Here is a 12,186-nt window from a genome sequence, read left to right as displayed (position 1 = left end):
TGTGTGACCTGAGTGGAGCTACCAGTCCTTAGGTCCCTGTTGTGGGTAGGTGAGGACCTTGTTTAATAGATGAAGCAATGTCAAACATCAAACACCCACCTCTCCACTGCACAGCTGAAATGGTTGGAGTTTGCCAACAAGGCCCCTTTCTCCCAAAATAGGCCCACACAGGTTCATGCAGAAGGGAAAGGTGCTGAAAGTCCACGGACAGTTTATGCTTGGACAGGAGCCACTTCTGTCCTGAGCTCCCCCTGTTAATAGAGCTAGCAAATTATCTTTTCCCCCCCAGCTGCAAATTTTTTCCTTCCCCAAGGCCAGGAGGATAGCTCTAGGTGCTCACCAGGGTCTATCTCTGAAGCCGGCTTGGGGGTGGGAGGGGCATGGTAAAATATATGCAAGTACTTAGCTTTTGCCGATAGTGCACCACTCTCATCAGGTTCCGGAGGTATGAGTGGGCTGTATGGCTGGCTGCTTCTTCTTGAGTAAACTGCTGCTGAACACTAGTACCAGCCCACCGCTACTGCTGCCACCGCTCCAGGAATGGTGCCTGAGAGTGCCCCATGATTCAGGTCAAGTTACTCCTCTCTACTTCTGAATGGCCTCTTCCTCCCCCTGCCCCTCAGTTCATTGTCTAAGCTTACCTTTGATGCTCAGGGCTGCCAGCTTGTCACAAATATACTTGTTTCATTTGTTTTTTGGGGTCTTTGTTGTAAAGAGGGCTCGACGGAAGCGTCTGTCTATTCTGCCATCTTGGTTCCACCACCAAAGACAGTCTTTTTAACAAATGATGCTGGCATAACCAGATATCCATCTGCAAAACAACGAAATGAGACCCATACCTCACACCATGCAGAAAAACAAACTCAAAATGGATCAAAGACCTAAATATAAAATGTAAAATGATAAAGATCACAGAAAACAAAATAGGGACAATGTTAGGAGCTCTAATACATGACTTAAACAGTATACAAAACATTACTGTACTGGTACAACAACAGGCACATAGACCAATGGAACAGAATTGAGAACCCAGATATAAATCCATCCACGTATGAGGAGCTGATATTTGACAAAGGACCAGTGTCAGTCAATTGGGGAAATGATAGTCTTTTTAACAAATGGTGCTGGCATAACTGGATATCCATTTGCAAAAAAATGAAACAGGACCCATACCTCACACCATGCACAAAAACTAACTCCAAGTGGATCAAAGACCTAAACATAAAGACTAAAACGATAAAGATCATGGAAGAAAAAATAGGGACAACCCTAGGAGCCCTAATACAGGGCATAAACAGAATACAAAACATTACCAAAAATGATGAAGAGAAACCAGATAACTGGGAGCTCCTAAAAATCAAACACCTATGCTCATCTAAAGACTTCACCAAAAGAGTAAAAAGACCACCTACAGACTGGGAAAGAATTTTCAGCTATGACATCTCCGACCAGCGCCTGATCTCTAAAATCTACATGATTCTGTCAAAACTCAACCACAAAAAGACAAACAACCCAATCAAGAAGTGGGCAAAGGATATGAACACACATTTCACTAAAGAAGATATTCAGGCAGCCAACAGATACATGAGAAAATGCTCTCGATCATTAGCCATTAGAGAAATGCAAATTAAAACTACGATGAGATTCCATCTCACACCAACTAGACTGGCATTAATCCAAAAAACACAAAATAATAAATGTTGGAGAGCCTGCAGAGAGATTGGAACTCTCATACACTGCTGGTGGGATTGTAAAATGGTACAACCACTTTGGAAATCCATCTGGCATTATCTTAAACAGTTAGAAATAGAACTACCATACAACCCAGAAATCCCACTCCTCGGAATATACCCTAGAGATACAAAAGCCTTCACACAAACAGATATATGCACACCCATGTTTATTGCAGCTCTGTTTACAATAGCAAAAAGCTGGAAGCAACCAAGGTGTCCATCAACGGATGAATGGGTAAATAAATTGTGGTATATTCACACAATGGAATACTATGCATCGATAAAGAACAGTGACGAATCTCTGACACATTTCATAGCATGGAGGAATCTGGAAGGCATTATGCTGAGCGAAATGAGTCAGAGGCAAAAGGACAAATATTGTATAAGACCACTATTATAAGATCTTGAGAAATAGAAAAAACGGAGAAGAACACATACTTTTGTGGTTACAAAGTGGGGAGGGAGGGAGGGAGGGAGAGGGCTTTTTACTGATCAATCAGTAGATAAGAACTGCTTTGGGTGAAGGGAAAGACAACACTCAATACAAGGAAGGTCAGCCTAATTGGACTGGACTAAAAGCAAAGAGGTTTCCAGGATAAAATGAAAGCTTCAAAGGTCAGATGAGCAGGGGCTGGGGTCTGGGGAACTTGGTTTGAGGGGACTTCTAAGTCAATGGGCAAAATAATTCTATTATGAAAACAATCTGCATCCCACTTTGAATTGTGGTGCCTGGGGCCCTAAATGCCAACAAGCGGCCATCTAAGATACATCAATTGGTCTCAACCCACCTGGAACAAAGGCAAAGGAAGAACACCAAGGTCACACGACAACTAAGAACCCAAGAGACAGAAAGGGCCACATGAACCAGAGACCTACATTATCCTGAGACCAGAAGAACTAGTTGGTGCCCAGCCACAATCGATGTCTGCCCTGTCAGGGAGCACAACAGACAACTCCTGAGGGAGCAGGAGACCAATGGGATACAGACCCCAAATGCTCATAAAAAGACCATACCTAATGGTATGACTGCAACTAGAGGAATCCCAGAGACAACGCTCCCCAGAACTTCTGATGGCACAGGACGGGAACCATCCCCGAAGACAACTCATCAGGCATGAAAAGGACTGGTCAGTGGGGCGGAGAGAGATGCTGATGAAGAGTGAGCTAATTAAATCAGGTGAACACTGGAGAGTGTGTTGACAACTCTTGACTGGAGGGGGGATGGGAAGATAGAGAGAGAGGGAAGATGGCAAAATTGGCACGAAACGAGAGACTGAAAGGGCTGACTCAATAGGGGAAGAGCAAGTGGGAGAAGGGGGTAAGATGTATGTAAACCTACATGTGACAGACTGATTGGAATGGTAAATGTTCACTTGAAGCTTAAGAAAAATTAATTAAAAAAAAAAAAAATTACTAACAATTCAGAAGAAAAACTAGATAACTGGGAGCCCCTAAAAATTACACACCTATGCTCATCCAAAGACTTCACCAAAAGAGTAAAAAGATTACCTACTGACTGGGAAAAAGGTTTTAGCTATGACATTTCCGATCAGTCTCTGATCTCTAAAATCTGCATAATACTGCAAAAACTGAAGCATAAAAAGGCAAATAACCCAATTAAAAAATAGGCAAAAGATATGAACAGACACTTCACTAAACAACACATTCAGGTAGCTAACAGATACATAAGGAAATGTTCACTATCATTAGCCATTAGAGAAATGCAATTCAAAACTACAATGAGATTCCATCTCACTCCTACAAGCCTGGCATTAATCCAAAAGGCACAAAATAACAAATGTTGGAGAGGTTGTGGAGAGACTGGAGCACTTCTACACTGCTGGTGGGAATGTCAAAGGGTACAACTACTTTGGAAGTCGATTTGGCACTTCCTTAAAAATCTAGAAATAGAACTACTATACAATCCAGGAATCCCACTCCTTGGAATATAAAAAAAAGGAATATATCCTAGAAAAATAAGAGCATTTACACGAACAGATATATGCACACCCATGTTCATTGCAGCACTGTTTACAATAGCAAAAAGATAGAAGCAACCAAGGTGCCTATCAATGGATGAATGGATAAATAAATTATGGTATATTCACACAATGGAATACTATACATCGTTAAAGAACATTGATGAGTCTGTGAAAGATTTCATAACAGAGGAATCTGGAAGACATTATGCTGAGTGAAAAATTAGTAAGTTGCAAAAGGACAAATATTTTTTGAGACCACTATTTTAAGAACTGGAGAAGTAGTTTAAACAGAGAAGAAAATATTCTTTGATGGTTATGAGAGGGGGAGGGAGGAAGGGTGGGCGAGGGGTATTCACTAACTAGATAGTAGAGAAGAACTACTTTAGGTAAAGGGAAAGACAGCACACAATACAGGAGAGGTCAGCACAACTGGACTAAAACAAAAGCAGTTTCCTGAATAAACTGAATGCTTTGAAGGCCAGTGTAGCAGGCGCAGGGGTTTGGGGACCATGGTTTCAGGGGACATCTATGTCAACTGGCATGATAGAATCTATTAAGAAAACATTCTGCATCCCACTTTGGAGAGTGGCGTCTGAGGTCTTAAATGCTAGCAAGCTGAATCTAAGATGCATCATTTGGTCTCAACCCACCTGGACCTAGAGAAATGAAGAACATCAAGGACACAAGGCAATTACAAGCCCAAGAGACAAAAAACCCCACAGAAACCAGAGACTACATCAGTCTGAGACCAGAAGAACTAGATGGTGCACGGCTACAACCAATGACTGCCTTGATAGAGAACAAAACAGAGAACCCCTGAGGGAGCAGGAAAGCAGTAGGATGCAGACCCCAAATTCTCGTAAAAGGACCAGACTTAATGGTCTGACTGAGACTAGAAGGACCCTGGTGGTCATGGCCCCCATACCTTCTGTTGGCCCAGGACAGGAACATTCCCAAAGCCAACTCTTCAGATAGGGATTGGACTGGACAATGGGATGGAGAGGGATGCTGGTGAGGAGAGAGCTCCTTGGATCAGGTGGACACTTGAGAGTATGTTGGCATCTCCTGCCTATAGAGGCGATGAGAGGGTAGAAGGGGTTAGAAGCTGGAGGAATAGACAGGAAAAGAGAGTGTGGAGGAAGGGAGCGGGTTGTCTCATTAGGGGGAGAGCAATTGGGAGTATGTAGCATGGTGTATAGAAGTTTTTGTGTGAGAGACTGACTTGATTTGTGAACTTTTACTTAAAGCTCAATATAAATTTAAAAAAATAAAATTACATTAAAAAGTTTAAAAGATAAAAATCTTTTTGTTTACAGAGTGTAGCAACCTCACTCAACACTCACATATACCACCACTTCCACCACCACCTCATTAAGAAAGCATTGGCATAGGCTTAAGTGTTCTCATTTTATAATTTTCATTCCTTTTGAAATGTATGGATTTCTGTTATTCCCTGCTAGTTCAGTTACACCTTATCAGCATGTTTTTAATACTTCATGAGGTTTTCTTGTGTGTGTGTGTGTGTGTGTGTATGTTTTAACAGAAGTATTTTCAATTATCTGATTTCCTACAGTGCCAAACATGGAAGGTCTCTTATGTTCTTGAATGGATGTATTGCCTACCCCCCTAAAAAACTTGAAAGAAGTTATTATATTTGTTTTAGTGATTTACTATCTCTTCTATTGACTATGTTATTAGTGGGTAAATTCTGCTTCGAATGTTTGGTGCACATATTTCATGCTGTTTTTTTTTTTCCCCACTGGGTAAATGGTTGTTGATTTTAGTTTCTCTCTTTGTATTTCCATGTAAGGTGTAGATTGAATAGTCTTGGCAACTAGAGAGTTAACTGGAGCAAGGACCAATTAAGAAACTATCAGGGGGTAAAAAACAAGACCTGAATATACATTCTCTACAAGAAACCCACTTCAAACATATACATAACAGTAGATCAAAAGTAAAGGGATGGAGAAATGTATACAACGCTAACACTAGTCACAAGAAAGCTGGAGTAGCTATATTAATTTCAGGCAGAGCATATTTCAGAGCAAGGAAACGTATCAGGGATAAAGAAGATTACTACATAATGATAAAGGAGTCAGTTTCCAAGAAAACATAACAATCCATAACGTGTACATACATAACAACAGAGCATTAAAATACATGAGACAAAAATAGACAGAATTGCAAAGAGAAATAGGCAAATTCACTATTATAGTTGGGGACTTAGGCATCCCTCTGTCAGTAACTGACAGATCCAGCAAGCAGAAAAATCCGTAAAGATATAGTTGAACAGAACAGCACCATCAATAAACTGGATCAAATTCACATGTATAGAATAGTTCATCTAACAACACAGGAAGAATAAATCTCTAAAATGTTCTCAAGCTAACAGGACATTCACCAAATGAGACGACATCCTTGTCCATAACACACACTTTAACAAATTTAGAAGAAGAGAAATAATATGAAGTATCCTCTCAAACAACAATGGAACTAAACTAGAAATCAGTATCAGAAAGATAGCTTAAAATTCCCCAAATAATTGAAGATTACACAATACACTTCTTAAGAACACATGATTCAAATAAGTAGTTTTAAGAGAAACTTAAAAATACTTTGAATTACGTGAAAATAAAAATACATTTTACCAAAATTTGTAGGATGCAGCAAAAAGGGTGCTTAGAGGGAAATTCATAACACTGAATGTGTACATTAGAAAACAAAAAATATTTAAAATCAGTAATTGAAGGTTTCACTTTACCGAACAGAGAATTGTATTCAAAGTAAGAAGAGAATAAATAATAAAAATTAGAGTAGAAATCCATGAAATTGAAAATAGCAAATTAATAGAAAAATTGAAGAAAACCGAAAGCTGTTTTTTAAAAAATTAATAAAATTTTGTATCTATAATGTCTAGCATAATCTTTCATACTTTGCAACACATCAAATAATTAAATAAATAAATTTCACAATGTGAAATTGAAATGTCACATTTAGTCAATAAATATTAAATTCCTACCATTTGTGATAGATACTGTCATATGCTAGAGATAAGAGTTGTGATCAACACACTTTTGTAGACAGCATTTTAGTAGAGGAGATGGATGTTTTATATCTAATTGCACCATTTATTATTTAATTACAATTGCAAAAACATGCTGAAAATGAAGATGACTGAAACACTTGCTAATGTTGGTCAAGGACTATAGACTCGAGTAGGTATTACACCTGAACCTGAAGAAAAGGAAAATCCTCACAATCAGGCTGATAAACGTCGTGATAAATGAGGAAGAAACTGAAATTGCCAGTGATGTCATTCTATTTGGATTAACAATCTATGTCAATGGAAGCAGCAATCAAGAAATCAAATGACATATTACAATAGGCAAATCTGCTTTAAAAGATCTCTTTAAATTTTTGGAAAGCTAAGATGTTCTTTGATAACTAAGGTGTGCCTGACCCAAGTCATGGTCTTTTCAATCACTTTATAGGCATGTGAAAGCTGAACAATGAAAAAGAATGACAGAAGAAGAATTTATACATTCAAATTGTGGTGTTGGTAGAGAATATTGAACTGGCAGAAGAATGAACAAATCATTTTTAGAAGAAATACAACCAGAATGTTCCTTAGAAATGAGGATGGTGAGACTTCGGCTCCCGTACTTTGGACAAGCCATAGGGAAAGACCAGTCACTAACAAGGACATCATGGTTGATAAAATAGAGGGTCTGCAAAATTGAGGGAAACTCTCAGTGTGATAAATTGATATAACAGCTGCAACAATGGACTCGAACATACCAGCAATCATGAAGAAGATACAGGACTGGGCATTTCATTGTGTTACCCATAATGTCACTATGAGTCAGAGGTGACTGGAAGGTACCTGACGATAACAACAACTGTGTGGATCATGACAAATTATGGATAACATTAAGAAGAATAGGAATTCCAGAACACTTAATTTGCTCATGAAGAACCTGTCATTAGACCAAGAGGCGGTCATTCGAACAGAATAAGGTGATACCATGTGGTATAAAATCAGGAAAGGTGTGCATCAGGGTTGCATCATTTCACCATACTTATTCAATTTGTATGCTGAGCAAATAACCTGAGAAGCTGGACTATATGAAGAAGAGCACAGCATCAGGACTGGAGGAAGGCTCATTAACAGCCTGTGTTATGCAGGTGACACAACCTTGCTGAGTGAAAATGAAGAGGACTCGAAGCACTTACTGAGGGAGATCAAAGACCACAGCCTTCCATATGGATTACACCTCATCATAAAGAAAACAAAAATCCTCACAACTAGGCCGGTAAGTAACATCATGATAAATGGAGAAAAGAATGAAATTGTCAAGGATTTCATTTTACTTGTATCTACAATCAACACACATGAATGCAGCAGTCAAGAAATCAAAAGAGATATTGCTTTGGACAAATCTGCAAAAAACCACTTTAAAATGTTAAAAAGCAAAGATGTCACTTTGAGGACTAAGGTGCATTGACTCAAGCCATGGTATTTTCAGTCACCTCATATGCATGTGAAAGGTGGACAATGAATGAGAAAGACTGAAGAAGAATTGATGCCTCTGAATTATGGTGTTGGCAAAGGTTATTGAATATACCATGGACTGCCAAAAGGACAAATAAATCTGTCTTGGAGGAAGTACAGCCAGAATGCTCCCCAGAAGAGAGGATGGTGAGACTTTGTCACACTTCAGACTAATTATCAGGAGTGACCAGTCCCTGGAGAAGAACATCATGCTTGGTAAAGTAGAGGGTCAGAGAAAAAGAGGAAGACCGTCAGTGAAATGGATTGACACAGTGGCTGCAACAATGGGCTCAACCAGGAATTGTGATGATGGTGCAGGACTGGACAGTGTTTTTTTTCTGTTGTACATAGGGTTACCATGAGTCGGAACCAACTTGAGGGCACCTAACAACAACAATTGGGACTATCCAGAGCGATAGCAAAACAGCAAGGTAAATTTCAGAGAGAGAAAGTAACTTAATGAAGGATTCCTTCAAAGTGAAAAGTGATTGATGGTTGAGTTTTTATCTATGTTTTACAGGTAATACAAGAGACATATGACCCCATTCCATCCCCTGTTGGGGTTAGCTGATATTTTTGAATTTTGAATAACAAAGTTCTAATATTAATAGTTTCTTAAATATTTTATGTTATTATTTTCTGGGATGATTTTCATGGAACACTAATTCCATTTATATGCATATATACACACGTACATACAGGACACTTTGTCAAGTTTGGTAAATGGTGCATTAACAGTAACTAAAGAATACCTTCAGCGTTTAACATGAAGAATAATAGTAAATATAATTAAAACATATTTAATACTATAAACTAGGTGCTATGCTAAGAACTTGACATGAGCTATATTGTTTACTACATGTAAAATGCTAAATATCTCCAATGATAAATGATTAAATGAATCAAAAACTCAGGGTTACTTAAAAGTTGTGTACTATTGGGGACAAGATGTAAGCAATGTATAATCCCCCCAACAGCCTTATTTTGTGGGCTCTATTATTATCCTTAGGAGTTCCCGGGTGGTACAAATGATTAAGCCCCGGATTATGAGCCAAAATGTTGGAAGTTTGAACCCACCCAGAGATGTCTAAGAAGAAAGGCCAGGCAATCTGCTTCTAAGGGGTCACAGCCTTGAAAAGCCTATGGAGTACAGTTTTACTCTGCATACATGGGATCCTCATGAGCTGGAATAGACTCAACAGAAATGTGTTTGGGTTTTTTATTACTATCCTTGTTTTACAGAACAGAAAATTGAGAATTGGTAAGTGGCAGAGAGCCTCTTATCCCACATGAGCCTGGGATATGAGCGAGAAATAAAATTCCATTCAGTTAAGCCACTGACATTTTTACAGACACTGTTCAACACAATATACAATGCTGCATTTTTTTGGATTTATTTAACAAAATCCTCTCTACATATGTTCCAAGGAATTATCCCAAGCACTTTATAAATACTAAATAATTTAATCCTTATAACAACTGCAGGAGATAAGTACTATAGCCACATCACACAAAGGAGGAAACAGTCCCAAGTTTGCACAGCTAGTAAGAAGCAGAGTCAGGATTCATCCTAAGCGCTCTTAGATTCTTGTTACAACCTAAATTCAATTAAGTGTTCTTTTAAAAAACATGAAAATTTATGGGAGCTACAGTTTCCATATTCCTGAGTATTGTAGAAGCCTTGTCCGAGGGCTAACTATGGAGAAGCTGGAAGGTCATTTGACCTAAGTCTCACATTTAAGAGCCTCTCAAGAGCCTCAAATTTAGACTTGTTGATATGCCCAAACAAGGTTAACTGAAGTCATGGTATTTTGAGTATTGTTATGGCTGAATTAGTTAAATATATTAAAATTTTATATCTCTATTTTCAAGTGTCTTAATTTTCATTCAATTTACTAGAGATTATTAATGATTGGAAGGGGCCCAACCAGACTCTCAGCTTTTGAGAACCATTGTTTTGCATGCTCACTAGTGAATATCTAAAACAATTAGTGAGAAATTCTGTGAAGCTCTTAATGAGTTCAACACAGTAGGTACTCTCACTCAGTACCTACAAACTTGCAGAAGAACCTTAAAGGTTATAGGAACATTCCATGTCAGTATCAAGTAAGCCTGAAATGATACAGGAGTAGGCAGAAATAAGTGGCAAAGTGGAAAGTGAGATGGAAAAAGCTAATTGACTTGTTCATCTAATTCTGGAAAAAACAAAACAAAACTCAGAGTTCCATCTTTTCTATATACCATAAGAAATTGTTAGGCCACATCTAATTAGAAGTTGTGTTATTGACAAAGGAAATATTGGCTAGGGCACCTGGGTCACCTCTGACTTATTTTGAAGAGAGTCATGAGATCTGTAACTTTTACTTAGCTCTACTGAAAAGGAATGATTTGTAGCTAATGAAATGTCAAAAATGTAACATCTCTAAGGGTTTGCCTCATCCCTTCGGGGTGCACCAGAGGGTCAGCACCAAGCTTAAACTTAAATCCGGACACAAGCTGAGAGCTTTGCCTTGTGAACAATATTTGTTTATGTTTTTTTGCTTTATCTGTCAGTCATTTTTCTTGCTTTCCTAAACTCAAATGATTCTTTAAGGAATAACTTTAACCATGGGGTTTGGGATTACAGTGAAATGATTCGTATGTTGTACTGTCATTTTAACCATCTACATAAGTGGCATGCTTAATACAATATTTCACAAGTGCTGTCTTGATCCCCTTTTGAGATCATGGCTAAAAAACTCTCAACTCTCTTTGCAGGCAATTCACTAAACCTACAATCCAACTATTTCCTTATCAGGCTCTAACACTCCTGAGCCACATTACACAGAAGTTCCCAGATGTCCAACATCCAGGGACATCCCCTTCTTTGGGTCCATAGAATTATTCAAAATATTCAATCCACAGAAAGCCTGGAAAACCTAGCAAACCCCACCGTACTTGGGGTACATAAGCCATTTCCTACAACTCCAGCTTGCTGCTACCCTGCCCCCTGGGTGCAAAAAACGGCATGGCCTTGACTGGTAGTGTTTTTTCCCTGAGAGCTGTCAATAACAACGTGTCTGCCTTTAATCGATCAGGTGTCTTGTGTTGTGTCCTGCCATCCAAAGAACCTGTAATCATACCTCATACCATATAATTAGAAAATACAGGCACATGTGACTTTTTCAGATAGCTTTTACAGTCCTGACACCACTAGTAAAATTGTACAGTAGCCACCCTTATTCACGCGGGATACGTTCCAAGACCCCTGCCCCCATGCATGCCTGAAACAGAGGACAGTACAGAATCCTATATATACTATGTTTTGTCCTATGCACACGTACCCATGATAAAGTTTAATTTATATATTAGGTAAGAGTTTAATAATAATAATTAACAATAAATTAGAATACTGATAATAATATACTGTAACAAAAATTATTTGAATGAGGTCCCCAGGTGGGATGGAGCGGGAGAGTGTGAGATTTTACCCAGCAGCCCATTTAACATTTTCGGACTGAGGTTGACCGCTCATAACGCAAACCGCAAAAAGCGAAACCGCCGCTAAAAAAAAAAAAAGCAGCTAAGGGGAGGGGTAATGTGTGTCCTTGTGTTTATGTTTGCTTGTCATAATTCATTAATTTTAATTATCTCAATTCTTCTTTTATATGCAGAACTGCTTCTAATATAATTTCAACTCCATTTATTGTTTTTTTTGGTCACCTAAATAGATCTAATCAGGGAAATTAATCATTTGAGTAGGCATCTCTTAAAAAAGATGTCTTGTTGGCATATCATCATAAAAAGATGTAGGAATTCAGATTAAATGGTCTGGGTTTGAGTTCCAGAATTTTTCACCTGATAGTTGGATGAAATTGAGCAAGCCCTTGAAATTTTCTGAGCCTCAGTTTTCTCATCTGCTTAACCAAGATTCCCCAGC

This window comes from Elephas maximus, chromosome 2 (genome assembly GCF_024166365.1).
Source record: "Elephas maximus indicus isolate mEleMax1 chromosome 2, mEleMax1 primary haplotype, whole genome shotgun sequence".
Taxonomy (NCBI): domain Eukaryota; kingdom Metazoa; phylum Chordata; class Mammalia; order Proboscidea; family Elephantidae; genus Elephas; species Elephas maximus.
The sequence above is the reverse complement of the archived record's forward strand: the minus strand, read 5'-3'. Positions refer to the sequence as shown.